The sequence below is a fragment of the Chrysemys picta genome, chromosome 16 (genome assembly GCF_011386835.1).
Source record: "Chrysemys picta bellii isolate R12L10 chromosome 16, ASM1138683v2, whole genome shotgun sequence".
NCBI lineage: Eukaryota > Metazoa > Chordata > Testudines > Emydidae > Chrysemys > Chrysemys picta.
Window position 1 is genome coordinate 10,818,021 of NC_088806.1, and position 18,784 is coordinate 10,836,804.

General features: G+C 50.4%; 1 protein-coding gene and 1 non-coding gene across 8 annotated transcripts in view; one reads left to right on the plus strand and one right to left on the minus strand.

Moving 5' to 3' along the window:
• LOC101935438 (zinc finger protein 436-like) overlaps nucleotides 1-18,784 on the plus strand; it is a 321,486-nt gene that overhangs the window by 248,789 nt on the left and 53,913 nt on the right. The gene's annotated exons all lie outside the window — the stretch shown is intronic.
• Nucleotides 1,928-1,999, minus strand: TRNAG-UCC (transfer RNA glycine (anticodon UCC)). The gene has a single exon. It is a non-coding gene; the product is annotated as a tRNA-Gly (tRNA).

An 18,784-nucleotide genomic window follows, 5' to 3' on the forward strand; every position in this document is an offset into this window, starting at 1 on the left:
GATGAACGGCTGGTGCCTGGTTCCCCCAGTTCAGTTCCAAATTCTCTTCTAGAAACGCCCCCCCGGGACTAGGGCAACCAGACAGCAAATGTGAAAAATCGGGATGTGTGTGTGTGTGTGTGGGCGGGGGCGGGGGGGGTGGGGTGTAATAGGAGCCTACATAAGAAAAAGTCCCCAAAATCAGGACTGTCCCTATAAAATCAGGACATCTGGTCACCCTACCCGGGACCCCGCACTCCCCAGCAGGAGTGAAAGGAGAACCCACCAGCACTGCACTTAGCTCCAGGCTGATTTATTGGGGGAATGGGGGAGAAATTATCCTTTGCTGCTGAGCAGGGAGCCAGGGCCGTTCTCTGGGAATCAAGGTGCCCAGCCTGACCCAGCTGCGTCATTGCCCCCCGAGGACCCTGCAGGCTCAGACCGTCCCTGAGGCCAGGCAGCTGCTCGGTGAGCTCTCCTGGTGTCGCTGGCAGTGCCTGGATATCCCACTCTCAGGGCCTGTGTTCAGCCATCAGCAAAGGCAGCAGCTTTACTCTCCACTTCAGACTTGTCAAGGCAGAGCTCTGGGGGGGAATAAAGACTCAATCCATTTGCCAGAGCTCATGATTTTGCCATGAGTCTCATGAGAATGATTGTTTTCCGTCAAGCCCCAGCTCCTGGAGTCCAGTGAGCATGTGATGATTTCAGCCTTGGCTTTTAAAGAAACAGTACGTGGCTGTGGAGAAAGCTTCAAAATGTCACCCCAGTGAGCCCTAAAGGCATATCAAGCAGAAGACAAATAAATACAGTAGATTCCTCAAATCTATTCTTTTTACAGAATCTCCTGATTTCAAAGTCAATCTGGTGATTTTTGGTGAGCCTGATTCAGGGTTTTTGAACGTTCGGGGTTGGCCATTCTGCAGACTGAGAGCTGGGCACCCTCCTTCACATCCAGCGCACCCAGACTGTTCTAAAGCTTTAACTCTCTTCTCCTTCCTGCCGCTGTAACGCTGCTGGGAATCCCCAGTCCTAGACATGCTTTTCCACAGACCATGAATTCCCCACAGAGCTGAGTCCCCACAGGGCTGTTCCGGGGGCTCCAGGACCCCACCCCAGGACAGACGGGGCAGTTATCTCACATCACCCCTTTGTGACTCCCAGGGACCCTGCAGGGACAGCAGCTCCATGCTGGGCCCTAGGGCCCCCCAAAGCACCTGGGGGGAGGGGGTAGTAAACCCCCATGTCAGGGGACTCCTGCCTGGAGGTGACCATATCCTCACAGCCCCTCCCCTCACAGAGACACTCCATAGCCCTCCCCCTCCCCCTCACACTGACACCCCCATGGACCCTCCTCCTTACAGCCCCTCCCCTTCCCACTGACATCCCTGTGGACCCTCCCCTCATACTTACATCCCATATCCCTCCCCCTCACAGTCCCTCCCCTCACCCTGACACCCCATAACCCTCCCCCCTCACAGTCCCTCCCCCTCACACTGACAGCCCCATGGACCTTCCCCCTCACAGCCCCTCCCCCTCACAGAGACACCCCATGGACCCTCTCCCTCACAGCCCCTCCCTTCACATTGAGACTCACATGGACCATCCCCCTCACACACAGAGGGACTTGTTTGCTGGGGCCTGATATTACAAACCCAGGGGTGAGATTTCTGAGGAATTTACTCACTGAGCCCCTCCACCCCCCAACCCCATTTGGCGTCTTACCCTATGGCCCCACACAGGCTAAACCCCAAGGCTCTGACCCTGCTCAGCCTCTTCTCCCTAGGCCCACCCGGGCTCTTACCCCATGGCACTGCCCACGCTGCTCCTCCTCTTCCCACACTTGCTCCAAGATCCTTGATTTGGGACATTAATTCTCTCATTCCATTGATAAATGGGTAGAACGTGACTGAAATTAAACCAATTCCCAGCCAAGAAAAGGGCACGTCACTGCATTGGCCGGGAATTGAACCCGGGTCAACTGCTTGGAAGGCAGCTATGCTCACCACTATACCACCAATGCCTCTGGCAGGAGTGTTTCTCCCAGGTGCCACTTATGCCAAATGACTCACCCCCACAGCGCTCTCAGGAGCTGGCCAGACAGGCTGGAGGAAGCCCATGAGTAAAGACAGATTCCCAGAGTGACGGACAGATGGGGACATGGGCTTGACATCCCAGCCTGAGGTGCACCAACCCCATCTCTGCCCTCAGAGAAAGGAAATGAAAATCAATGACCATAAGGGCAAATTTTACCCCAGAAGGAAGGAGACACCTCCTTTCAAAGCACATTTTGTGTTGGTTCCTGCTACGTACAGATGGTTTTGTTGTTGCTGCTGATTTCATTTCTTGGGCTCTGCCCGGATAAGGAAGGGTTCAGGTTGTCACTCAAGTGAAGATGGGAGATAATTTTTTTGACAGGGACGCTGCCTCGTCTTAAGGGTGTTTGTCTGTCACCTTCTAATCTAGTGGGTACTTGGTACATGCAGGCAGCCTCCGCTCCTGGAAATAAAGTTTCTACACAAAATCCCAAAGCTTTTAATTGAAAGGAGGGAAAGGAAATGGCCAGTAGGACATAAGGAATGTAAGCCTACACAATTCTTAGGGGTAAGCCATTCTTTTTTGTCAAGGTCCAAATTTATGGTCACGGTCTACTCAAAGTCCAGCCTCCAGAGAAAATAATAATAAAAAATAACAATAATGGTAATGTTGCGGAGTCCCCGGGCGATGCTCTGGAACTGCTCCGTACAAAGCCAGACAGGACTCTGGGGAACCTCCTCTCAGCAGACTGTCTTCAGGGCAAGAAGCTTCCACAGCTTCCACCTTCCTGGGTCTCACCTCATAGCATTCAGCTGCCCCTGCACCACCAAGCGCTTCCCACAGCGAGTCGCCCGGGCGGGGTCCTGGGGAAGCCAGAGGGCCCTGCCCTGCAACTCCGCAGTCAGATGTGACTCTCAGCCAGCCGGGAAAACAGAAGGTTTATTAGATGACAGGAACACGGTCTAAAACAGAGCTTGTAGGTACAGAAACAGGACCCCTTAGTCAGATCCATCTTGGGGCCAGGGAGGCCAGAGCCCCATCTGGACCTCCCTCCATTTCCCCAGCCAGCTCCAAACTGAAACTCTCCAGCACCTCCTCTGCCTTTGTCTCTGTCCCGGACCAGGAGGCCACCTGATCTCTTTGTTCTCCAACACCTTCCGTTGGCACCTTGCAGAAGAGGAGGGGCCCAGGCCATCAGTTGCCAGGAGATGGGATGTCGGCCATTCTCTGTGCAGACACCATCACACTGGCCCTCTAGAGCTCTGCAACAATCACACCTCCTGATTCCCACCACCTAGAGACTTAAGAACTGCATAGGGGAAACTGAGGCACCCACACAGTATTCAGAGAAAACATTAAGAACATTCCCACTTCTTCTCAATTGGTGCACCAGCACCAGCACCAGGCCCATGGGCAGCAGGGAGCCCTCAGGGAAGCTGCTTTAAAGAGGCAGAAGAGGGGGTGTGGATCTAGAAGGCTCCCTGGCAGCGGGGTGGGGATGGGCAGGGGACTGGTGGCTGTGGGGTACTTCCATTGGGAGAGGGGCAGGCACCTGCTGGGACTGGTTACTGGGTGACACTTGCTTCTCCCTTCCCCTCCTGTGCCCCTTCCAGGCCTATTTGCTTGCAGAGAATGGCCACCCCATTCCACCCCAGAGCCAGCCGTATTTCAGGGCTCTCCCAGGCTGCGCCCTTCCCCATTTAGGGGATGACTCACAATTTCCCCCCCAAACAAGGACAAATTGCTACAGATAACACGGGTGGGAAAATACCCCAAATTGGAGGAGATTTTAAACTGACCTTTGAGAATTAGAGAGAAAAAATGGAGCAACATCTCAGGAGGAGACCAGAGTGTCAAGTAGCAGGGAAGAGCCTCGGGGCTGGTGCGGGCAGAGCCCGGGGGCTGGTCCCAGCTGGAGAAAGCCCCCCCCCGGCCAGACAGGAAGGGGTTAATGATGGGCTCCCCCCCAGCACAGATCCCAGAGAGCAGCAGCGTCTGGTCTGGGCCAGGAGCTGCCCCGGGTCCAGGCTCTGGGCTTTGTTCTCCCGGCTCCTTCCTCTAGCCCCTTCCTGTGTCTGCAAACACCAACCTGGGCTGCAGTGCTGGCTGGGACGGGGGCTGAACCCAGAGATTTCCAGCCCCCCCCCATGTCTGCCAGTCCCAGAGCTGCAGGATGTGAGCCCCCTGGGTCCCGTGGGAACAGGAAAGAGACGCATTCTCTCAGCCAGAGGAGGAGAGGAGATGGGGAAGGGGCTAGCAAGGAGAAGAGGAGAGAGAAATTGAAAGGGGGGAGAAGGAGAAAGAAGTGGGCCAGGGGGTGGGGTGGGGGAGTTTTTCCAGCTCTTTTTGCTGCCTGGCCCTAGCTGGTTCCTCCTGAGCGCTGGGGAAATCCCCCCAAACTCAATGTCTAGTGAGTCCCTGGCTCCCAAGTGAACTCACCCCGGTGTCTCCTTCAGGCCGGTGACCCGCCGGGCTGAGAATGGCAGAAACTCAATGCTGCTGCTGCCCCTTTGTTACCCCAGGGGGCAGGAACTGTGTGGGGGGATGCCAGGAAAAGCCCCCATTATTATGTTACCCTGCTGATACCAGCATGGTCCCGCTGCTGAGCGAGAGGTGGCCTGGGCCCTGCAGGTCGGCTTCCCAGGGGAGGAGAAATGAGCGCACAGAGTCTAGGGTCACCAGCTGTCCCAATTTTATAGGGACAGTCCTGATTTTTGGGTCTTTTTCTTAAATAGGCTCCTATTCCCCATCCCCCACCCCCTGTCCCAGTTTTTCACACTTGCTGTCTGGTCACCCTCACAGAGTCTGTGTGGATTCTAAGTGTGATTTGCTTTTCTTTACACAAATACTCCTGCAATAGAGATCAGCCGCACACGGACAGCCCGTCTTCCAGAAATCTCAGCCCACCGCAGGGCCAGGGTCCCAGGAAGCTACTCCAGGGCCAGGAATCGCCTCCGAATCCAGAGAATTAAGCCGAGTGAACTCCACTGTCTGCCACGGCTTCTCTCCCAGGACAGCTGCATCACTGGTCTCACCGCACCCAGCCTGTCTGCCAGCGTGACTGACCACTTCCTCACGTGCTGAGAAAGAGAACCTGTCAGCCAAGCCAGGCTCCCGGGTGCCCCCCTTGCCCCACCCCACCCCACCCCACCCAACCCCACTGATTCCTGGAGGAAAGAAGCCAGGAGCTCTTGGCTAAAAGGGGAGGTCAGTCTCCAGACCAGGGGTGGGCAAACTTTTTGGCCTGAGGGCCACATCAGGGTGCGAAACTGTATGGAGGGACGGGTAGGGAAAGGTGTGTCCCCATACAGCCTGGCCCCGCCCCGCCCCCTATCCGCCCCTTCCCACTTCTTGCCTCCTGACTGCCACCCTCAGAACCCCCAACCCATTCAACCCCCCCTGCTCCTTGTCCCCTGACTGCGCCCTCCCGGGACCCCCGCCCCTAACCGCCCCCCTGGGATCCCACCCCTTATCCAACCACCCCTGCTCCCTGTCCCCTGACTGCCCTGACCCCTATCCACATCCCTGCCCCCTGACTGGCCCCCCCGGGACTCCCATGCCTATCCAATCCCCCCGTTCCCATCCCCTGACCGCCCCCCCCAGAATCTGTGCCCCATCCAACCGCCCCCTGCTCCCTGTTCCCTGACTGCCCCCCCGGGACCTCCAGCCCCTTATCCAACCCCCCTCGCCGTCCCTGCCCCCTTATCATGCCGCTCAGAGCACCAGGACTTGTAGCCGTGCCGCCCGGCCGGAGCCAGCCATGGCACCGCGCAGTGTAGAGCAGCGGGGCAGGCCGGCGGTTCTCACAGCCATGCTGCCCGGCAGGAGCTCGCAACCCCACTGCTCAAAGCACTGGCGGCACGGCAAGCTGAGGCTGCAGGGGAGGGGGGACAGCAGGGGAGGGGATGGGGGCTAGCCTTCCTGGCCGGGAGCTCAAGGGCCAGGCAGGATGGTCCTGCGGGCCGGATGCTGCTCCAGGCCCACTCTCTCTCTACTACGTTGGCAGAAGCATATTTTGACAAAGGCCAAAGAGAAAACAGTTGTGAAATTGGAGATCATGTTATGCCCCTATCGTATGCTGTGCCAGCACACCATTTATGTAATTGATGGACTGGTCCACACCATATTATGGATAGACTCACTTCCTCTGTGTACAAGAAAGATTAGAATGGTGTCTCTAGCCTCTGTTTGGCAGAAGCTGGGAATGGGCGACAGGGGATGGATCACTTGATGATTCCCTGTTCTGTTCATTCCCTCTGGGGCACCTGGCATTGTCCACTGTTGGAAGACAGGATACTGGGCTAGACGGACCTTTGGTCTGACCCAGTATGGCCGTTCTTATGTTTTTATGACAAAAGAAAAGGGTTCAAGGGCTGTCAAAAGAGAGAGCACCAGTGTGAGATCATGTGCAGCCGCAATTTGCTTATTGACTTTGTTCGTGTTCAGGGTGACCAGACGTCCCGATTTTATCGGGACTGTCCCGATATTTGCTTGTTTGTCCCACGTCCTGACCGATGTTAGGTCGGGACACTGGACAAACAAGCAAATGCTCTGGAGCCCAGAAGTGCTCACGCCCCCCCCGCCCCCACCCCCTCCTTCCCCCATTGGCTCCCTTGCCAAATCCCCGCCCCTTCCCCAGGCACGCCATTCCTCCTTCCTCCACTAGCTCTGGCAGGCAGGACTCAGCCGGGCAGTAGGGAGAGTAGGGGGGCGGCCCGCAAGGCCAGGTGGCAGCTGTTCTCCCCCCCCTGGGCAGCAGGATTCGGGAGCAGCCGCTGCTGCAGCTCCCACTGCCACGGAGGGAGGAAGCGGCCGATGGCCAACCTCGGCGGCTGTGGCTCTGGCGCCTCCAAACCCCCTGAGCCGGGGCCTGCTGCGGGGACCCAGCAGCGCGCACGCTGCGCCCAGCCCCTGGCCAGTCATGTCTGGGCTGGCTGCCCAGCTGGTGCAATCCCGCGGCAGCCCGGGGCGGAGGCATCGGCAGCCCAGGCCCGTTCGTTCCCCTGCGGGACCCGAGCAGGATGGGGGGGCTGGGGCCTGCTGCCCCCACTCCAGGGCTGCCTGCGGGATTGCACCAGCTGGGCAGCAGCCCAGATGCGACTGGCCAGGGGCTGGGCGCAGCATGCGCGCTGGGTTGCCACAGCAGGCCCAGGCTCAGGGGGTTCAGGCCCAGGCGCCAGAGCCGCAGCCGCCGAGTTTGGCCGCTTCCTCCCCCTGCGGCAGTGGGAGCTGCAGCAGCGGCTGCTCCCGAGTCCCGCTGCCCCAGGGGGGGAGAACAACTGCCGCCTGGCCTCGTGGGCCACCCCCCTACTCTCCCTATCGCCCGACTGAGTCCTGCCTGCTCGGGGCCAGGCCGGACTCTCACTCACGGCACTGCGCTCCCACTGCGTCTCTGGGGCCTCCCTCCAGCACTTGTGGAGGAGGGTTGTTTTTTTTTTTTTTTTTTGCCCCACCCCCCCGTGTCCCGATATTTGACCTGGGTGATCGGGTCACCCTATTCGTGTTCCTACAAGTTGTAGGAACATGTTAAGGGTCAGCAGCACAGAATGGAGCAAGCTAATGACTGGTTGGTTTATTATTAATGTTATTATGAGAGTACTGGAGGATTGGAGCCTAATGGATGATTTGAGCCTGTGTGGCACATTGTATATTGTTGCGGACATCGATAGTGCAGCAGTTTAAAAATTAACACGTTTGCTTTGCAATGTAGGGCTAGTGCTGATAAAAAAAATTTTGAGGGAGGGATAGCTCAGTGGTTTGAGCATTGGCCTGCTAAACCCAGGATTGTGAGTTCAATCCTTGAGGGGACCAATTAGGGATCTAGGGCAAAATCAGTACTTGGTCTTGCTAGTAAAGGCAGGGGGCTGGACTTGATGACCTTTCAAAGTCCCTTCCAGCTCTATGAGATAGGTATATCTCCATATATTATATTTATCTGTTCTATCATGCCAATCAATTGAAGTTGTACCAGAAAAGAAAGATTTCAGAGACTTTGTTCACAAAAGAGGAAGTGAAGAACCAGATACAGACAGGGCAGTAGTGGCGGGATGGGGCTGCATGTCTTAACAACATTGATTCTGTATTATCACCTTGTCGGAGAAAAACTGAGTTCTCACTATTTTTGTTTAGGTACAGCAAGTCAGATGCTTTATTAACTCTCACATGTGCAGAGGGAGAGAGCAAAGCAGGTCTCTCTCTGGTAACTAATTACAGCAAGCATTTATACCTTTCATTACAGAAATAATGAGGGACAGCTGCATTTTGTTTATACATAGGCCATCTTGATATCTCATTTCCTTACTTGTTTTGACTCTTGCCAACATACAATTAGTTTCTATACCTTATCTACACAAGGTCTTCTACACCTTATCTATACTGAGGTCACAATGACTTCTTACACAGCTCTTTCTCACCCGTCTCACACAATCCTCACACAATCCTCGCTTCTACAAATCTCGCGTTATCAGGGTTATCAGGGTCACAGCTAGCTTGACTCTTGCTAACAAAGACTGTCTCTTGCTAACGAAGCCTGACTCTTGCTAACAACCATCATGCATTGCAGTTCCCTTCTACGAAGCCTGACTCTTGCTAACAACCATCATGCATTGCAGTTCCCTTCTGTCAGTTCTTTTCTCTGCTTCCACAACCCCCCCTTTTGTACTTCTAGTACAACAAACATTCTCAAATCTCTATTTGCATCAAGTCCTGGACTTCAGATTCTAAATCAGATGCTTCAACCTTAGGGGTTTTGATTGGATGCAATAATAATGCATGATTAGCATGAACATGAAAGGTATTACTATTATTACGTCTTTTACAACAACAATAACATAATCCTAAACTAACTAATAACAATACAAGCAATAACATTCCCATAGCAATACTATAATGGGGTTGTTGTACAGCCTTTGTCATAAAGCACAATACATCATATTTAGTACATAAGGTAGATACTCTATAAGCAGTGTGAAAGGCATACTTTTCTACTTGATATACATTTTGAAGCATGTGAATTTGCCCTTGTACCTCAGAGATTTTCTGAATCTCAGGTAACAATGAAAGCAAATTTTGAAATCTATCCGATAGTAAGCTAGTCCAATTAAAGGGTATCTGGAACCTAAGGGCTACTTGAAAAACTCTATCTGCAGGCCAGTAAATGATATGATTGCCTGCAGTGGTAGTGAGATTAAAATGTATGTCTTGTGATATGGTGTCATTAACATACACACAGCTATCATTAGCTTGGAAGAGTAAGTGTCCTGTCAGGGTAGTTCCTTGTCCCCTACCCTCCCAGCAAACGTAGTCATAAACAGTGACAACTTCTCCTGGCTTCAGTTTACGTGTACACTGAAGCTGTGGGGGTTCTAATGGCCAGAATGTCCACAGGTTACCTAACCCCATCCAAATGTCAGGTGTAATCCTAGGAGCACTAACTAAAAATCGATTGGGCATACCAGGTGGTCTAATTTCCCAGATGTCTCGATGAATTACCCAATCCCATATGCATCCTCCCCATGGACCCGGCAGGATACGGTATGTGGGAGCCCACACCCCCTGTACCGGTCCATATGCTTGGAAGGAGCACTGAGAACGTCCACACTTCCACCCAGAAAGTTTCCAAGTATGTCTCCATGGCCACAGGTCAGATGGTACTCCTGACGTGTCTGTAAGGGCAGTGGGCCAAGCCTGGTGCTCTAGATCATTCCGAATGGCCATTAGCTGGTCATTCAAGAAATCCTGAATCTCTGAGCATGCTAGATCTCACTGCAATGCCTTCCCAGCCTCAGTGATATTCAATACCATCTCTGTCAGTAACTTCTGGGTCATAGAACTAAGGGTGGAGATAACATGTAACTCACCAACTCCAGCCTGTACCTGGGTTAGTTGTGCTCCAGAAACAAGGCCTATGGCCTTCTCTAGTTGGCCCAATTTCTCATCATGTTCCTGATTCTTAAAAATATTCCAAACTGCTGCTGCACTATTGGCCCCATCCCACAGGGATCCGGTCAAGTCTCTTCTCTTTCTAGAAGAAATAACCCAAGCTCTCTGTTGTGCTAATCTAATGGCAGCCCCTTGTGAACAGTTCGGGTATGTAGAGGTAATCTGGAAACTGGATAAGGGCAATGAAAATTTAACAGTTCCCAGTGTGGTGTTAATCACAGTCCATCGATATCCTACTACATCTCTCTTTGGTGTAGTACTATACCACATCTGTTGGTCAAATACCTTTATGTATTTCCGGGAGGCATTAACATTAATGGTATAAGATGGAGTGTATTGCAGTAAGGTACAAGTCACATTATCAGTCACTGGAATAATTTCTATGCAGGTAAAATTTCCAGTGGCAGAACAAACTCTTTGAGTGCTTGTTCGATTGTTCACTAATTGGGTGATCAAATAACAATAAGGGCCTCTTTCATTTAACACAGTACAAATTCCAGGAACAATCATCATATCTATTTCACTATAGAACCCATCAATTGCAGTTATTAATTCTTGGGGTTCACTAGTAGTGATATCATGTACTTTTATCTCTACAGATCCATTAGTTTTCCATTCAATTGTTTGCTCATATACATTATCTTGAACTTTAAAGAATAATTTCTCTGAGCAAAATTTCAGTAAATCACTGAGATGTGAAAGTCTTGGCCAATGAGTTTCATTGGAATGTGTAGTACTGTTTGTATCTGGATAAGTTACAGTGGTGGTGGCAAGGGTCAAGGGACTAGTGGTAGGTGTAGTCTTTGTAGTGGCAAGGCGTTTTTGATATTCATCATCTGAAAGCCAATTAGGGAGGGCAGTGCATCCTGAAGGTACCTGTCCATAAGCACAAAGCCCTGATCCTGGAAAGAATCCACCCCACCACTGGACCCCACATTCCCAGGAACGTTCCCCACAGTTCCCTCCTTGCCAATAAACAATACTTCATTTCTTCCACCAGGGCCAGTTCTTAATGTCTTTTGTAGTTAGAAAGTTCTGGACTTTGGTGGTTTCAGCAGAGCGAGTGTTTCTTCTTTTCTTCTTCAAAAACAGTTGTGATTCACCACAGTGCAGGGGAGAGGTTATTAGCACTTCACCCTGTACTGGTGTGGTTCCTGTAAAAGAATTCAAAGGCACAGTAGATCTGTCAGTGGACAAGGGAGAGGTTACTAGCACTTCACCTTGTCCTCTTTCCCTGCTGTCCAGGAGGCACAGCAGCGCTAGCAGGAGAAACAGGCTGATCAGCTGCTGGAGAATCCTCTCCAGGCGGAGGGGTCTTTTTGCAGTGCGAAGCATGGGTCCAGGTGGGCAGTCCTTGGCACTTCACAGCAGTGTTGGTAGTTAACAGGACTTGGAAAGGGCCCTTCCAGCGTGGAGCCAGGGCAGTCTTTCGCTGATGGACCTTTATGTAGACCCAGTCTCCTGGTTCCAGCGAGTGGCAGGGCTGCACAGCATCCTTGGGTAGTGCTTCTTTCACCTGTGTATAGAAAGACTTAACACATTTCATTAGTGCCTGACAATACTTAAGCATTGTGTCATCCATTAAATGAATGTCCATCTGAGCTAGGATCAGTGGGGGCGCAGTTGGTAGTCTCATCGGGCGCCCTGTCAGAATCTCATGAGGGCTGAGTCCAGTCTTTCGATTGGGAGTGGCCCTCATACTCATTAGTGCCAGAGGAAGGGCATCTGGCCACTTCAAGTTTGTTTCAGCACAAATCTTGGCCAGTTTATTTTTCAGAATTCCATTCTGGCGTTCCACTGTCCCAGCAGACTGCGGATGGTGGGGACAGTGAAGGTTGTGTTGAGTCTGCAAAGCTGCACATAACTCCTTTACAATCTGTCCAGTAAAATGAGTTCCACGGTCACTGTTGATACTCACAGGGATGCCAAATCGTGGTACAAAATCTTTAAGCAGAAGTTTCACAACAGTCCTGGCATCTGCTTTCCTGCAGGGAAAAGCTTCAACCCAATTTGAAAATACATCCACCAAAACCAATACATATTCATAGCCACAACATTTAGACAGTTGAATAAAATCAGTCTGAATATTTACAAAAGGTCCCCAAGGGGGAGGGGGAGCTGCCTGCCTAACTTTAACAGCTTTACCAATGTTATGCTGCTGACAAATCACACATTGTTGACAGTAGTGATGTGCAATGACTGGGAACCCGAATGCACACCAATCTCGGTTAACTGCAGCAACCATCCCCCCTTTGCTCACGTGAGCCATTCCGTGGTATACACGAGCAAGATAGGGCATTAGCATCTTCGGTGCAACCAGGCGACCAGCTGGGGCACACCAAAGATGATCAGGGTGTAGAATACAGCCATTAGCACTCCAAAAACGTTTCTCAGCTGCCGGTGCAGCTTCCTGGATCTTGGCCAGATCCTCAAGGGAGGCTAGTGGAGGCTGTTCAATCAAAGCACAAGTATATTCAGCCTGAGGTGCAGAAAAGGCCGCTGCTTTGGCTGCAGAGTCTGCCAAAGCATTTCCACGGGTAACTTCATCATGAGGGGTCTGGTGAGCTGTACATTTCACGACAGCTATAGCTTTGGGCAATAAAAGAGCATCTAAAAGAGCAGAGACATACAGACTGTTCTTAATAGGAGAACCAGTGGATGTAAGAAAACCTCTATACTTCCAGAGCAACCCATAATCATGTACCACTCCAAAAGCATAACGAGAGTCTGTATAGATTGTAACTGCTTGATCCTGAGCGAGAATGCAGGCTCGAGTTAAAGCCACAAGTTCGGCCACTTGAGCAGAAAACACAGAAGGAAGGAAAGCACTTTCAATAACAGCATGTGCAGAACACACCGCATAACCAGCAACCAATTTGCCCTTAGAATCTCGCAAGCACGAACCATCTACAAAGTAAATAAGATCAGGATTTTGCAAAGGCACATCTAGTAAATCATCTCTTGGACGAGAGAGAACCGATGTCACAGACACACAGTCATGTGGGTCTCCGTCTTCGGGCCCAGGCAACAAGGAGGCAGGATTTAGAACAGGGCAACGAGCCAAAGTAATATGAGATGAAGACAACAAGACAAGCTCATATTTTGTGAGACGAGAAGTGGATAGATGCTGTGTCTTAGATTTTAACAAGAGAGCAGCCACAGCATGAGGGACAGCAACAATCAAAGGAGATCCTAAGACAATAGATTCAGATACCTGAACAGCAAGAGCTGCTGCAGCTACAGCACGCAGGCAAGGGGGAAATCCAGCTGCCACAGCGTCTAGGGCAGTACTGTAATAAGCAATGGGATGGTGTTTGTCTCCGTGCTTTTGCGTTAATACAGCCAAAGCAAGCCCATTACGCTCATGACAGAAAAGAGTGAATGGTTTAGCATAATCAGGAAGTCCCAGGGCTGGTGCACTAGACAGACTTTGCTTGATAGCAACAAAAGCTTGTTCAGCCTCTGGAGACCAAGGAAGAGGCTCAGGGGTACCTGACTTAGTCAGATCCTGTAAGGGTTTAATCATTGTTGCATAGCCTAAAATCCATTGTCTACAGTACCCAGTCATGCCAAGAAAAGTACGCATTTGAGAAATAGTTCCAGGCCTCTTAAAGGAACCTGGAGTGCATGTGCCACACTTCTAGTAAGATAACGGGTACTTTCCTCAGAGGGATTAGAATCAGGGGAGCTACTGGGAGGCTCAGAATCACCTCTTTGTGGTGAAGAGGATGCTTCTCTCCCAGGGGAAGAGAGAACAATGTGTGCAGCTGATACATGCGGTGGTGAAACTGGCACTGCCGGGTGAGATTCGTTAGCAGACCCAGGCTGTGCAGGGGGAGGAGGCAGCACGGGCTGCTGCTGCTGAATGTTACTGAAGAATTCTAAAATATCCTCAGCAGTTTCCTCCTCACTGTCAGATCTAACTAATTGGGGATAAAGGGGAGCAGAAGGAATTGCTTGAACGGGATTAGGATACACAGGAGCAGAAGGAATCGCTCTAGGGGGTAAACAGCTGGATGCCTTGCATTTAAGCTGTAAATGTTGCACTTGGGCTTTTAACTTTTCCTGGGAGTCCTTTAGATTCCGCACTCGAGACTCGTGGAGTCTCTTTGTTGCTTCCTCCCACCAACAGACAAATTGCTCCCACTGTGTATCAGAGGCTTTTGGTGAAGCCAGAGTTTCTTTAAGGTATTTAAGTTTGTCTAAATCAAAGGTACCTTCTAGTGGACATTGTTTAGATGGATTTGCACGTGTGTAAAGATTCCAACTATTTAAATACCTGCAGGTTTTCGGGCCATAATGTACGTACATGAAATAAGCTGGGGTACCCTTAGGGGGTGAGAGGGAAGACTTAGACTGTCCCCCACCCATTTTCCAATCACACACTCAAAGGGGAAGGATGCCCTGTCCGCGCTAGCGGCTCATAAACTAAGGATCTCTCCCTACAGGGTATTCACACAGGAGTGACTAACGAGGATAGCCATGACCCCCTACACCTCCCTTCAGCAAAGAGCGTCGGCTAATCTCAGAGAGAAAGCGCCGCTTACTCTGTTGCATCCAGTGAGATGGTCAGACTGTCAGTGGCTCACACGGAGAGGAAAAGGGGAGGGAAGATGGGTGCACACACTCCTAGACCCAGGTAGCCTCCTCGCCGGACGATGCCAGGCCGAGTCAACCTACATGGGTCGGATCTCCTAAAAGATCCTCTAGTTACCGGGCTTGCGTTAGAGTAGTTCTGGTCACGAGCCAAAAGACTTCGCAGAGTACTCTGGGCGTCTTCCGGTAACACTCAATTCACACTGTGTACACACACACACACACACACACACACACAGACTACACACACCAACATACCAAGGCCTTATACCAGGTACTACTCCTGAGTACCTCCAGGTACTATTCCCAAGTACCTCGATGCATCATTTGAGGCGGTAAAAACCCCTCTTGAGGCAGTAACAACTCCTCAATACAGGTGCAAACCCTATGCACCTAGCATATGCTTACAGGGGGCGGCAAACAATTCCCCTATTACGCCGCTCAGCATCTGACCTTGCTGCACAGTCAATAAGTTCGGATGGCGTGAGCCCAACAGGGGCAGACGGCCCCACGGACAGTCCTCCTCCGACACCCCAATAGAGATTTCAAAAGGTCTCTTACCTCTATTGTGGCGCCATGGGGTTCAAAGGGGAACGATCCGTAGCAGCTGCCGGTGCCTCAGTGGGCGTTGCCATCCCGGACGAGCCCCCAAATTGTCGGAGAAAAACTGAGTTCTCACTATTTTTGTTTAGGTACAGCAAGTCAGATGCTTTATTAACTCTCACATGTGCAGAGGGAGAGAGCAAAGCAGGTCTCTCTCTGGTAACTAATTACAGCAAGCATTTATACCTTTCATTACAGAAATAATGAGGGACAGCTGCATTTTGTTTATACATAGGCCATCTTGATATCTCATTTCCTTACTTGTTTTGACTCTTGCCTACATACAATTAGTTTCTATACCTTATCTACACAAGGTCTTCTACACCTTATCTATACTGAGGTCACAATGACTTCTTACACAGCTCTTTCTCACCCGTCTCACACAATCCTCACACAATCCTCGCTTCTACAAATCTCGCGTTATCAGGGTTATCAGGGTCACAGCTAGCTTGACTCTTGCTAACAAAGACTGTCTCTTGCTAACGAAGCCTGACTCTTGCTAACAACCATCATGCATTGCAGTTCCCTTCTACGAAGCCTGACTCTTGCTAACAACCATCATGCATTGCAGTTCCCTTCTGTCAGTTCTTTTCTCTGCTTCCACAACCTTAATACTGCATCTGTTCATACGGAACAACCACAGACTGTTCTAGTGGAACAGAAAACAAGGATAATCAAGGCTGATCAGGATGTTCTGTTGGGAGTAGACTCAGACTTGCCAGCTGAAGCTCATAATCAATAACAACTGCGATTTGAGTGCGAGAATGGATGAAACAAGACCAAGGACTCAAGTTGATTGCACCACATCAATCAACTGAGTTCCATTAGAAGAAAATCTATTAACCCATCCAGAGGCAACTTATGACCAAAACATGGGCTAATACACTGTTTACAGCATGGACTAATAGTACAACTTGGAAAATCCATAAAGTACAAAGTCATCTGTCAAGTCTGGATAGTCTAACATTAGATGGTAGACGAAAATGTATATTATGGAGGGACTTCCAATTGAAAGTCAAAAACCTGGAGTAAATACTTAAAAAATAACAATAATAATAATGCAAGTTGCAGTTTTTGAAGATGAGACTGTTATCCTTAGTAACCCAGATAATCAAGATTTAATTAAGAAACGCACTCCAATATTTCATGCATATATACCGCCATTAAATTTGCAGCTAAAGCAGCTGTTGAAAAGGAAAGATTCACATTCAGCTGAGATTAGTAACAATAGGAATAAGGCAGAAGAAGCCCTGTCTGAGGTTTTGGACAGTAGCACTCCAAGTGAAGTATTCACCTCTCCTCAAGTGGTGTTCTAAACACGTTTTGATCTAGCGATAATTCACAACAGCTTCCTTCTCTGGGGTGAAAAACAGCAACTGGGGGTCTGCTATTTCTATCTGAGTTCTTGCCAAATCCTGGGCCTGAGTAAATTTGCTCATCTCTGGGGCCAATCTCAGCTGCATTCATGCAGAATGGGGACCCCAAACAAGCCCTGTTTCTTTCTTTAATCTGGTGAGACAAACCTAATTTAGGGTCCGGATAACAGCCTGGATCAGAATCTCTGTCAGTTACCCGAGGTGGAGTTTCATGTTCAAAAATTGTTATTTTTCTACAGCCATCTCACATTCAACACTAAATGAATTTAATATGCATGAGCAGCATCGACAAAATATGAGCTCAGCAGGAACCCCACTTCCATTTCCTCCACAGCTGCATAGTTAGGGGCCCCATTTCCCAGATCATAGGACTAGCCAGAAGACATCTTCAGCAGTAACCTCCTGTAGGACCTGGGTCACAACGGCTTTGGGACCTAAATACATGTGGATTTTACTTAGTTGCAAGTCAGTTCCTGTGGAATTCTCTTTATGGATCATCTGAGTCATAACTGATCTAAAACAACTGTGATCGTATCCAGTTAATTGCACAGTTTGGGATATGCTGTTTTTCGCCATTTCAGGCTGGAGATTTAAAAACACAACTGTTTCCTAGGTAGCAGGTTAAATAGTTTGGAGCATTCGCTGCTGTTGACTGAACTGAACTTAAACCTCTTCCCTGTGATCACGGAGGGTTGGTGGGAAAGCAAAAATATAGTCAGAAATGATTATTTTAGCAAATAGCCATCTATCTCAAAGCTCCCCCCCCCAAAAAAATCTGAGCTATATTCGGTCAAACAAAACTAATATCCAGTTGTGTGACCAAAAAGCCTTCAGCAAAGAGAGAAAAAGCCATGTCTCGGATCAGTGTAAGACCCTTTCAGTTTCATAGAGGGTGACATTTCATATCAGGTTACATCTGACGACTCAGAATCAGGACAAAAGATTCTCCCATTGAGTTCTTCTCTCATCCGTTCAAAGCCGCTTCACTCAGCGTTGTCTCGGAAATATGGAGGTGTGTTATTTATTAAAGTTTTAGCATCGTCATAATAGGAGAAAAAAATCAGCCAAACTTTCCATCTTCAAGCCATCCCAACTCAGCAGGAAAAAGCCAAGCAGTGGCTTTGGAAACTGGGATATAAACGCTGCATGATCACACTGTTTGGGCTCCATGCATATTCCCCTTCCACTTCTGTGACACTTTCCTTTCCAGCTCTGATGAGTCTGTTCTAGGATCACAGAAATCAAAGTGTGAAGGGGTAGACTGTGAAGGAGATAAACGCTATCTGCCTCCGACCATAAGTGACACTGCTGGGGATGATGGGGAAGAAGGAAATTCCTCCAATTCACCCCATCTCCCTCGGGTGTCACAGAGGTTGAGACGACACTTCCCCTCCCACCTGCCCCTGCTCTTCTTATATTTAAATATCTTTTAAATGAGCAACATGGTACAAAAATAACTGAGGAAATGTGTATTGATATCAGAATCGCTAACTCGAGATGGCTAACTCCCTGGGCAATCTAGAAGAGATGAGGTCCAGGTAGATTTTCCCTTGATGTAGTTAGTTGAGGTCACCCCGGTGACACTGTTCGCCAAAGCAAAACCCTAGTACCCCATATTCACCATGGTGATATATATATATATATATATATATATATATATATTATATTTTTTACAAAGTATGCCTTATAACAGGGGTGGGCAAACTTTTTGGGCCAGGGCCACATTGGGGTTGCAAAACTGTACGGAGGGCCAGGTAGGGAAGGCTGTGCCTCCCCAAACAGCCTGGCCGCCGCCCCCTATCCGCTCCCTCCCACTTCCTGCCCCCTGACTGCCCCCCTCAGAACCCCCAACCTATCCAACCCCCCTGCTCCTTGTCCCCTGACTGCCCCCTCCCAGGACTCCCCACCCCTAACCGCCCCAGGGACCCCACCTCCTATCCAACCCCCCTGCTCTCAGTCCCCTGACTCCTCTGACCCCTATCCACACCCCTGCCCCCTGACAGGCCCCCCCGGGACTCCCACACTTATCCAACCCCCCCCCCCCCAGAGCAGCATGTTTGGCAGCCACGCCGCCCGGCTGGAGCCAGACATGTTGCTGAGCTACTCTGCAGGAGCATGCAACCCTGCCACCCAGAGCACTGGTGGCACGATGAGCTGAGGCTGTGGGGGAGGGGGGACAGCAGGGGAGGGGGCGGGGACAGTCCTGCGGGCCAGATGTGGCCCGTGGGCCGTAGTTTGCCCACCTCTGCCTTATA